Source organism: Rhinoderma darwinii, chromosome 4, assembly GCF_050947455.1.
Source record: "Rhinoderma darwinii isolate aRhiDar2 chromosome 4, aRhiDar2.hap1, whole genome shotgun sequence".
NCBI lineage: Eukaryota > Metazoa > Chordata > Amphibia > Anura > Rhinodermatidae > Rhinoderma > Rhinoderma darwinii.
In genome coordinates, this window is record NC_134690.1 from 400,637,877 (window position 1) to 400,650,380 (window position 12,504).

The 12,504-nt window shown below is 36.3% G+C and overlaps 1 protein-coding gene and 1 long non-coding RNA gene across 2 annotated transcripts in view; one reads left to right on the top strand and one right to left on the bottom strand.

Moving 5' to 3' along the window:
• Nucleotides 1–12,504, top strand: part of LOC142760579 (ALK tyrosine kinase receptor-like) — a 358,286-nt gene that overhangs the window by 122,182 nt on the left and 223,600 nt on the right. The window lies entirely within an intron of this gene.
• Nucleotides 3,236–7,504, bottom strand: LOC142760310 (uncharacterized). Its single transcript, XR_012883292.1, has 3 exons — nt 7,343–7,504; nt 6,365–6,499; nt 3,236–3,324 (listed from the first exon to the last, which is right to left on the bottom strand). It is a non-coding gene; the product is annotated as an uncharacterized LOC142760310 (long non-coding RNA).

The window sequence follows — 12,504 nt, forward strand, 5'->3', positions numbered from 1 at the left end:
GTTGTTTATTGGTAACAGTGATGGAGACAATATATTACCCAAGGTTTGTGCTCTGCGTGATACTATTCTACATCCGTTCTTCAGAAGATTCTCTAATTTGGGGTCTTCGTACAATATCGGGATATATTTAAGCACCATATTTTTTATGGCGTCAAACTGTTTGCTATATTGAAGTACGAGAGTTGGAATACTATGACTTTTTGTTGGAATAATTTGGGTTCTATCTGTAAATATAAGAGAATCTCTATTTTTAGTTGCAACAATTTTTTTGGGCCCTCGTCAGGGTCCAATCTTTGTAGCCTCTGGCCTTTAACCTTTTAGAAATGAGAGACTCTTCTTTGGCATAGCCTGTGTGAGAGCTGCAGTTTCGTTTAGCGCGTGTTAATTCACCTATGGGGATAGCAGAAATGGTGTGCATAGGGTGACAGCTTGATGCATGCAATATGGTATTGCCTGATAGTGGTTTGCAATAAATATTGGATTGAATAGTATCTCCGGTTTTACATGTCAGACTCAAGTCAAGAAAATTAATACATGTTGAGTTATAAGTAAAAGTGAATCTGAGATTAGACTTGTTATTGTTCATAAATGATATGAACAATGGTATGGCAGATACATCTCCCTCCCATATGATTAGGAGGTCATCAATGTATCTGCCATACCAATGTATGAAATTGGAGAATGGGTTGACTGGAGAATATATATGGTGCTCCTCCCACCATGCCATGGTGAGATTAGCTATCGAGGGGGAAAACTTAGCCCCCATAGAGACTCCACGTTTTTGTAAATAAAATTGATCTGTAAAACTGAAGTAGTTATGCGTCATGAGATAATTCGTTATTTCTATCAGGAATGATTGCATGTTGTGATCATATCCACTATACTTGTGTAGGTGATACTTCAAGGCCTATACTGTTTTTTATGTATGCACAAGTATTTTCAGGGCCGTGTGTCTCAATTTTCCTATATGAGCTTAACAAATTATAGACGGGCTTATTTTATATCAACAATATTGCCGTTACTTTTATACATTCTATTTATGTAACAGAATTGTATCAACATCATACACTAGAAGTATACACAATGTCGATGTGTGGATATGTTATACACTCATTCAAAACTTACCTGCCAGACGATCGCCAGTCAGTCTCCAACTGACGTAGTTCACCAATTACCGACATTTGCATATTTTTTCACAACACCTGATTGCCCAGCTTATACAGGAAGCTCAGACACACGGTCATTACCTTACTTGCCATGATTAAGAACGCAGCTCGCGTTCGAAACGCGTAGGCTCAGGTTCCAAGCCTGACTACTTGCACTTTGGGACTGCGTCTCCCTTTCGATTTTACTTACTTTCTCCAATAAATATGGGACTTCCAATTCCCTTTTAAACACCATCATCAGCGCTGGATCATTTCTTTCTCCTCATTCGATATTCTACACTGCGGGCCGTCGCGGGGATCCGACTGACGCTACCAGGAGACGCAGACCGGTGAGCTGGAGGTTCTCTCCCTGTTTTCATTATTCATATTACGGCATATCCTCCGTGCACACCGGCAAGCATCTTGCACAGTTTCCCGTGTTATTAGATTTCAACGTTAAAGCAATTTGGAGCAACAACTCATGTCTAATATATGTCAAACACAGCTTTAAACATACAAGCTGGCATATTTTACAATCAGCTCATCTTGAATATTAACGCTGTCTCGATCTGGAACTTACAGATATTTGAAATATTCACACTCTACATTGGGACTGTATCCAAGCAAGTGCATTTACTTATATTCCCAAGGCATACACAACTTGCAAACGATATATGTGTTGCTTTTCTCATGTTTTCATGTGTTATGTTTTTAATCAAGATTTGAAGAATATCACTATATTCACTCCCTGTTCAAATACTGAGATAACCATTCTCGATTGAATTTATTATATCCAAGTCAATATTATCACAAATATGTCGTTCTCCCAAACACCTCAGCGTTCAAGAGCGGAAATGGCAGCTCTTGTATTTGGAGATTCAGAATATTCTGATCTATCTAATTCATCCTTACATACCAAATTTAAGGAATTAGAAAAATTATCAGCTACGGAAACCAAAGTATGGTGGGATCTAACCACACTACAAAACTACATCTCAAAAAGTATGATCCCAAGGGGTCTGAGATTGAGGAAAATTCCTACACATCATTACTCGGATGAATTTTTGAAAGAATGGAACAATACTTTGACGGATTGCTCTATCAATCTCATGCGGCTCATTACCAAGCAAGAAAATATCAAACTACTTGAATTACAAAAGGACATCAATAAAGTAAGGGATGAGATCAACCTATCCTCCAGCTCACCAGATTTTACTATGCTGCAGAAACGCACTGATGATCACCTAGAACAATTGGAGAAATCAATTGCAGAAACCAAAAAAATCAAGTTTCATAGAGATAACCAGGACTATAACAACAACGAAGTATATACATGGCACCGAGCCAATTATACCAAATACAAGACGAAATCCATTCTGAAGCATAGACGCTCTCCACATAATCAGTTTCCAAACTCCCGTAAAGTTAGTTTCAGCTCCACTGAACCTGAAACCACTGACGGAGCAGAAGGAGAATCGGATATAGATACGTCTAGATACAACCAACAACCAAGATTCAACTATAACCGCACTCGAGATGCTACAAAAAACGGGGGAGGAGGGGGGGCCGAAAGCATCAATCAAGCCGACATACCGCCCCGCAGACTGAGGAACCAGAGACACTGAGAACTCTTGACGTTGTCAACCTTTCATCATTGTCACTTACTAAAGTTCAGACCCACGTTCTTTCTTTGGGTCTTAACTTCGTACCCAATCAAAATTTCGATTTATTTTATACTTTGCTTGATATCAACAAGTTTGTACGAAACCTAACCATCAAGAGACACTTCTCAACCTCTGAAGATTCTCCAGTCATCTCTCCATCTGAAATATTGCCAACATTTCCAGCAACCAATGCATATAGGAATTTATTGTTCCAAGAACAAACCACACTGTTACATTTGGAAGACCTAGCTGGACAACACAGCAATCCATCTCCCATCTTTACATCTAAATTTGAAACTAAGAACCCCAGATTCTATCCTATCCAGTCTCGCACAGAGTCTATGGACACATTCCAACAGATCATGGAACGCGAGCTCTACAATATACAGGAAATGGCTAAATGTGACAATTTCTCACATAATCTTACCTTACTTGAGAAACAAGCAATCAGATCCCTACGTGAGAATCCGGATGTAGTCATTCGCATGGCTGATAAGGGAGGCAGCATCACGATTCTAGATAAGGATATGTATATCAGTCAAATTATGATATTACTAAACGATACAGACACGTATACCAGATTATATAACAATCCAACTGAAAAGTATCTTATCACTCTTAAACAAATATTAGAAAAAGGTTTAAATCTAGGTATATTTTCAAATAAAGAACTCAAATATCTGTTAGTAGAACACCCAATAGTTCCTATCCTACATGCCCTTCCCAAGACGCACAAGGGTTTAAACCCTCCCCCCATGCGACCAATCGTCTCGGGCATAGGTTCCCTTACCGAAAGGACATCCGAATGGTTGGATACCTTTCTCCAACCTTTGGTCAACAGAATCCCGGGATATCTTAAGGACACCAAAGATGTCCTCGAGGCATTCCATAAGAAAATTTGGCACTCTGATTTTACATGGCTCACTTGCGACGTAGTTGCTCTTTATACCAGCATTCCTCAAGATATTGCCTTAGAGGCCTTGAAGTATCACCTACACAAGTATAGTGGATATGATCACAACATGCAATCATTCCTGATAGAAATAACGAATTATCTCATGACGCATAACTACTTCAGTTTTACAGATCAATTTTATTTACAAAAACGTGGAGTCTCTATGGGGGCTAAGTTTTCCCCCTCGATAGCTAATCTCACCATGGCATGGTGGGAGGAGCACCATATATATTCTCCAGTCAACCCATTCTCCAATTTCATACATTGGTATGGCAGATACATTGATGACCTCCTAATCATATGGGAGGGAGATGTATCTGCCATACCATTGTTCATATCATTTATGAACAATAACAAGTCTAATCTCAGATTCACTTTTACTTATAACTCAACATGTATTAATTTTCTTGACTTGAGTCTGACATGTAAAACCGGAGATACTATTCAATCCAATATTTATTGCAAACCACTATCAGGCAATACCATATTGCATGCATCAAGCTGTCACCCTATGCACACCATTTCTGCTATCCCCATAGGTGAATTAACACGCGCTAAACGAAACTGCAGCTCTCACACAGGCTATGCCAAAGAAGAGTCTCTCATTTCTAAAAGGTTAAAGGCCAGAGGCTACAAAGATTGGACCCTGACGAGGGCCAAAAAAATTGTTGCAACTAAAAATAGAGATTCTCTTATATTTACAGATAGAACCCAAATTATTCCAACAAAAAGTCATAGTATTCCAACTCTCGTACTTCAATATAGCAAACAGTTTGACGCCATAAAAAATATGGTGCTTAAATATATCCCGATATTGTACGAAGACCCCAAATTAGAGAATCTTCTGAAGAACGGATGTAGAATAGTATCACGCAGAGCACAAACCTTGGGTAATATATTGTCTCCATCACTGTTACCAATAAACAACCCCAAACCTACTTGGCTGACACACAAGGGATTTTTTAAATGCGGGGTTAGTCCTTGTAAAGTTTGTACATTTGTAACAATAACTAAACAATACTCAAATTCTACAGATACCTCCACTTTTGCAATCAAATCCTACATGAACTGCAATAGCGACCACGTAGTGTATATTATTGAATGCACTACATGCAAACTCAAATATGTAGGCTGCACTACAAGGAAACTTAAAACTCGCATTTTAGAACATCTCAGTTATATACGCAATCCATCTATTATTGGCATATCCAATGCAGCCAGACACTTTGTTACTTGTCATAACAGAAATGTCAATTCTTTCCGTACTTATGCCATAGAGAAAATAAGGGGGACAAACAGAGGAGGTGATCTGAAACATCGTTTACTTACACGAGAGGCATTCTGGATCTATAATTTAGATACTCGTTTTCCGACAGGACTCAACCTTAAGAAGGATCTTATGTTTCACTACTAATTTATAAACATCCAACATCCATTCCGTATTCCAGAATGCCAATCCCACCCATGTTAATGATATATAATATATACAGTAATATCCAGTTTTAGTTACATGTCTTGCTGATTAACACAATATATATTTTTTTAGTCCATTCTAAACTATACAAACAGGTTCTTTGAAAATCATATCAATATCTATATCTGCCACCAAATCTTGCCATATTTTGGTTTTCCTTCTCACATCACAGATACAAAAATGTATTGGTGTCCAAAAAACTAATAATACGAACAAAATATTAACTAAGCATCAATATACATATTCCTTTCAGTAACACATCATCCAGCTTTTAGAATACATCCATGTTTTGGAACAGAATATTGCCATTTGTGTTAACATTTCCATCATATCAGGCTTAATGCAACAATTTTTCCAACTATTCTAGGGTGATATTTTCACATTCAAACAATTCCAGCATCAACCACACTATATAGATTTTTTGACTAATTATATCATCATTCTACACACACGGTATTCACCTGGTGTTGCTGGGTGCCTTGGCCGGGGTCGCAGTGATTTTTCTGCGGGGCGTGGTGTCTCTGCGGTTTTGTCGCCGTTCGGGGGTGAGGTTTTTCCACGCGGCGGTTTTTTCGCCCTGACTGTTCATTTTACATAATATTAATTTCCTTACAAAATATATATAGGATATATTGCATGCAGACCTCATCAGACCTACTGGTTGCAATTGTTTTGCATGGGTTTCTTGTGTATACCTCATATATTGGGGCGCACTGTCTTATGTTCAGCGATTTCCATTGTACATTGATATGGACGCATTCCAAACCGGATCTATGTAACTAGATTATACATGTTCGTATATAATTAAATCTCACAATCATTCAGATCATTTTTTCTATTATCTTGTATCTTATTGTAGAAATTAAAATGTTTTTTCATTCTCATTCTGATATTACGATATTCTCTTTTGTACTTAGATTCGCACTAATGTTGTTATCTATTTAGTAGCGGCCTAATTTAGAAGTGGTCTATTTTCTAAATAAACGGATTCTACCCATACACAGCATTGGACTCAATCCACACTTCACATAATGCGTCAGTACATATATATTTTTTATCAGCATGACACTTTAATATTTATTTATGCCAATACAATAATATCCTTATGTGCAGTTCATATACGTACCTCATACGCTCGTGTAGATAGATGGTTGGATGTATGTGTGGACGCATGTTTTCCACTCGCAGTTTTCCACTCGCGGGTTTCTGTTGGTCATGGGACTCAGCATTCATTTTTCTGTCTGCCATCATGTTTTTCCTCCTTCGAAACATATTCAACTGATCATTTTGAATTTAATATTTTAACATTTTTCTTTTCATAATAGTATTAATATTCAATATTCAATATTTCAGCATATGTATTTCAATATACTACACTGCCATTTCGATACAAACTTTATAGATCTATAAGCTTCTTTTCATTTGACAGATTAGATCATTATTAATATCCAAATATGATATTTCTTTGACATATTGCATTATATTATAATTCAATTACTTATCTCAACATATACCAAATTTTACAAACAAGAGATTTCTTTTGTATAAACACTGATCTTGAACAGGCCGTTACCCCACAATAATACAGATGTATTTGTCGTTTCTTCATTATCTTTTTTAATTGTCTGTACATATTAATGTTATGATTATTCAACATATACTGTTTTTTATGTATGCACAAGTATTTTCAGGGCCGTGTGTCTCAATTTTCCTATATGAGCTTAACAAATTATAGACGGGCTTATTTTATATCAACAATATTGCCGTTACTTTTATACATTCTATTTATGTAACAGAATTGTATCAACATCATACACTAGAAGTATACACAATGTCGATGTGTGGATATGTTATACACTCATTCAAAACTTACCTGCCAGACGATCGCCAGTCAGTCTCCAACTGACGTAGTTCACCAATTACCGACATTTGCATATTTTTTCACAACACCTGATTGCCCAGCTTATACAGGAAGCTCAGACACACGGTCATTACCTTACTTGCCATGATTAAGAACGCAGCTCGCGTTCGAAACGCGTAGGCTCAGGTTCCAAGCCTGACTACTTGCACTTTGGGACTGCGTCTCCCTTTCGATTTTACTTACTTTCTCCAATAAATATGGGACTTCCAATTCCCTTTTAAACACCATCATCAGCGCTGGATCATTTCTTTCTCCTCATTCGATATTCTACACTGCGGGCCGTCGCGGGGATCCGACTGACGCTACCAGGAGACGCAGACCGGTGAGCTGGAGGTTCTCTCCCTGTTTTCATGAAGCTTCTATAGGGTATTGTACAATCACCTTATATAGAGGCAGGCGTATATAATAATATATATAACCTTATATAATCCCTTACGAGGTGCAGAGATGATAGCATTATTAGCATTGCAAAGGGTTAAATGATCAGGGTTAAGATTCTTTCCTCAGTTCAGAAGATAAATGTTTGCCGTCCGCAGCCGCGAAACACTTACAGGAAACATTGGTGTAAAATGCATTAAACCATGAAACCTGAAAACATGAAACACAATTCTCCACGTTCAGAAGGGGCCGTAATTGCCCCATAGATCTCCAAAGCTGCATCTCCCGGCCAACAATTATCTCCCTCATGAATGTAGCCGAGATTTCTCGTCTTTTCGAAAATCTGCATTGTTTGGCTCTGAACGCTTTTCACAATAGCTATCTATCTATCTATCTATCTATCTATCTATCTATCTATCTATCTATCTATCTATCTATCTATCTATCTATCTATCTATCTATCTATCTATCTATCTATCTATCTCACATCTATCTCACATCTATCTCACATCTATCTCCTATCTATCTATCTATCTATCTATCTATCTATCTATCTATCTATCTATCTATCTATCTATCTATCTATCTATCTATCTATCTATCTATCTATCTATCTCATATCTATCTATCTCATATCTATCTATCTCATATCTATCTATCTCATATCTATCTATCTATCTATCTATCTATCTATCTATCTATCTATCTATCTATCTATCTATCTATCTATCTATCTATCTATCTCATATCTATCTATCTATCTATCTATCTATCTATCTATCTATCTATCTATCTCATATCTATCTATCTATCTATCTATCTATCTATCTATCTATCTATCTATCTATCTATCTATCTATCTATCTATCTATCTATCTATCTATCTATCTATCTATCTATCTATCTATCTATCTCATATCTATCTATCTATCTATCTATCTATCTATCTATCTATCTATCTATCTATCTATCTATCTATCTATCTATCTATCTATCTATCTATCTCATATCTATCTATCTATCTATCTATCTATCTATCTATCTATCTATCTATCTATCTATCTATCTATCTATCTATCTATCTATCTATCTATCTATCTATCTATCTATCTATCTATCTATCTAGTTGTCCGTCTGTCTGTCTGTCTGTCTGTCTATCTATTAATCTATTTACCTATCTTGGCAGTCCTTGGATTTATAATAAATTGTCCTGAAAAAATCAGCTTGGCAGCTATGCTCATACCATTGTATGAATTGACCAATCCACCCTCTGCATTTCTACAGCTTAAGGCTCCCTGCAAATAACCACGCCCGCAATCACTGTCCGTGATTGCAAGCACGGCTGGCCACTGACGTCCGCAGACAGCCACCCATTTGCGGGCCGTGCTCCCATATGAAGTATGGGAGCACGGTCCTTAAAAAGCAAAAGGTAGAACAAGTCCTATCTTTTGCGGAAGGTTTCTACAGCACGGACACCTTCCCGTAAATATATGGGAAGGTGTCCTTAGGCAATAGAAGTGAATGGGTCCGTAATTACGATTTTTACATAACTACGATTTTTACGGTCCACAATTACGGACCCATTCACTTCTATTGTCAACAGACATCTTCCCGTATATTTTCAGGAAGGTATCCGTGCCATAGAAGCCTTCCGCAAAAGACAGGACATGCCCTATCTTTTGCTTTTTACAGACCGTGCTGCCATACTTTATATGGGATCACGGCCCGCAAATGCGGATGACTGTCCACGGCCGTCCGTGCCCATAATTACAGACCGTGATTACGGGCACAGTAATCTAGAGAGGGCCTTAGGCTAACAGATGTGCTGACGATTTTCCATCTGCAGCGGATTTCAGCACTGGGCAAGTGGATGAGATATTACAAATCGCATCCACATGTTGCAGACTTTTTCCATACGGAAATTGACACGCAGTTCAGATTTTAATATCCGCAGCATTGTCAATTTCTGTTGCCGATTTTAACTGTACAGGAGCAGTGGAGAAATCCACAGTGAATCCGCAGCAAAATCCACAGCATGTGGACCGAACATTGTTCTTGCTGATAGAGAAGTCACTGCCATGTAACAAGTCCAATGAGTGAAAAGAAAGATCATGTAGTTGTTTGAAAAAGTGTTCACACATTTATCATATATTATTCATCTCAAGCAGGAAAAAACGGTCACAATATGTTGAATAGAATTGGGGAGCGTAATCTCTAGATAATTCTGTGTATTATAGATTTCCTGGAGTAAAATCCACAGCAAAGAGCTGCCAAGTACAAATTAATACCTTGAATTTTAACATAGAGGTATCGTGCCCGGCTCATGGATCAGCTCTGAATATGGAGTAATAATGTAATGTACTGTGACTGCTTACAGACCCGGACCCGTCCCCTTACCCATGATATTTTTGTCTTTTTATTAAATTTTATTATGTAATTCTTTCCTAAACACTGAGGTACGTTGGGATGAAATCCATCAAACTACGAATATTCAGACCCCTCATAGTGTCATTTTAGTCTAATGGTCCCTATTTTTGAACAGCCCCAAATGCTAATTCCCCCCCCCCCCCAAAAAAAAAGTCATGATTTCATACTTATCTTGTCTTGCCAATCTCTCTCTGTACTGTAGAGCCCTTTGGTATATTCAATCACTGGTTCTACAAAAGGAGCCTAATAAAAACATCCCATCCTTGGCTCAGCTAGAAAACATACTGGGACTTGTAGTGATTGCTGAACTTTGTGAAGGGCTACTGTGTGGTGTTTCAGGCATTTAAAGGGTTTGACAATAGGATGGGACCCCCAGCGATCAGTTGTAATCTGTGGGGAAAACTGGAAAAAAGTGTTCACTTTTCCTGCAGTGCCAGACTGACTGAGGAAGTCAATGCGGCTCCCGTAATTACGGGAGCGTTGCTAGGAGACGTCAGTAAATAGTCACTGTCCAGGGTGCTGAAAGAATTAAGCGATCGGCAGTAACTGTTTCAGCCCCCTGGACAGTGACTACCGATCACAATATACATCAACCTGTAAAAAAAAATAGAAGTTCATACTTACCGAGAACTCCCTGCTTCTTCCTCCAGTCCGGCCTCCCAGGATGACGTTTCAGTCTAAGTGACGACTGCAGCCAATCACAGGCCAATCACAGGCTGCAGCGGTCACATGGACTGCCGCGTCATCCAGGGAGGTCGGGCTGGATGCCGAAAGAGGGACGCGTCACCAAGACAACGGCCGGTAAGTATGAAATTCTTTTACTTTCACTAGAGAAAGGGCTGTCCCTTCTCTCTATCCTGCACTGATAGGGAGAAGGGAAGTACTTTCACCTCAATACGCAACGGCTAGTCCGCATCAATTTAATGCCCATTTTGGGCAGAGCCGCAACAGAATCTGCAACGCAGATTCTGTGCGGCATTGATGCGGACAGTTGCGGAAGAAATACGCCACGTCTGGGCATGCCCTTAACTAGATGCTTGGGAACCATCCTTGTCTTTGCCACGGTGCCCTTTGGATTCTAGTTGCCCACAGTTTAGATTTAATATCTGTAACATAATAACATAGTAATATAGTAACATAATAACATAGTAATATAGTAAGAATAACATAGTATCATAGTAACATAATAACATAGTATCATAGTAACATAATTGCATAGTAATATAGTAACATAATAACATAGTAACATAGTAATATAGTAACATAATAATATAGTAATATAGTAACATAATAACATGGTAACATAATAACATAGTCATATAGTAACATAATAACATAGTAATAGTAACATAACAGAAACATAATAATGTAATATAGTAACTTAATAACATAATAACAGTAACATAATAACATAGTAACATAATAACATAGTCATATAGTAACATAATAACATAGTAATATAGTAACAGTAATATAGTAACATAATAACATAATAACATAGTAACATAATAACATAGTAATAGTAACATAACATAAACATAATAATGTAATATAGTAACTTAATAACATAATAACAGTAACATAATAACATAGAAACATAATAACATAGTAATATAGTAACATTGTAATATAGTAACAGAATAACATAGTAATATAGTAACTTAGTAATATAGTATCATAGTGACATAGTAACTTAATAACATAGTAATATAATGACACATAATAACAGTAACATAGTAACATAATAACATAGTATCATAGTAACATAATAGCATAGTAATATAGTAACATAATAGTAATATAGTAGCATAGTAATAAAATAGCATAGTAACATAGTGACATAATAACAGTAATATAGTAACAATAATATAGTAACATAACATAGTAACATAATAAAATAAACATAATAACATAGTATCATAGTAACATAATAGCATTGTAATATAGTAACATAATAGCATAGTAATATAGTAACATAATAACGTAGTAATATAGTAACATAACAGTAATATAGTAACATAGTAATATAGTAACATAGTAATATAGTAATATAGTAACATAGTAATATATTAACATAATAACATAGTAATATAGTAACAATAACATAGTAATATAGTAACATAATAACATAGAGACATAGTAACATAACATAGTAATATAGTAACATAGTAACATAGTAACATAATAACATAATAACATAGTAACATAGTAATATAGTAACATAATAACATAGTAATATAGTAACATAATAACATAGTAATATAATAACATAGTAATAGTAACATAATAACAGAAACATAATAACGTAATAACATAGTAATATAGTAACATAATAACATAGTAATATAGTAACATAATAACATAGTAATAGTAACATAATAACAGAAACATAATAACGTAATAACATAGTAATATAGTAACAGTAATATAGTAACATAATACCAGTAATATAGTAACATAGTAACAGTAATATAGTAACATAATAGTAACATAACAGAAACATAATAATGTAATATAGTAACTTAATAACATAGAAACAT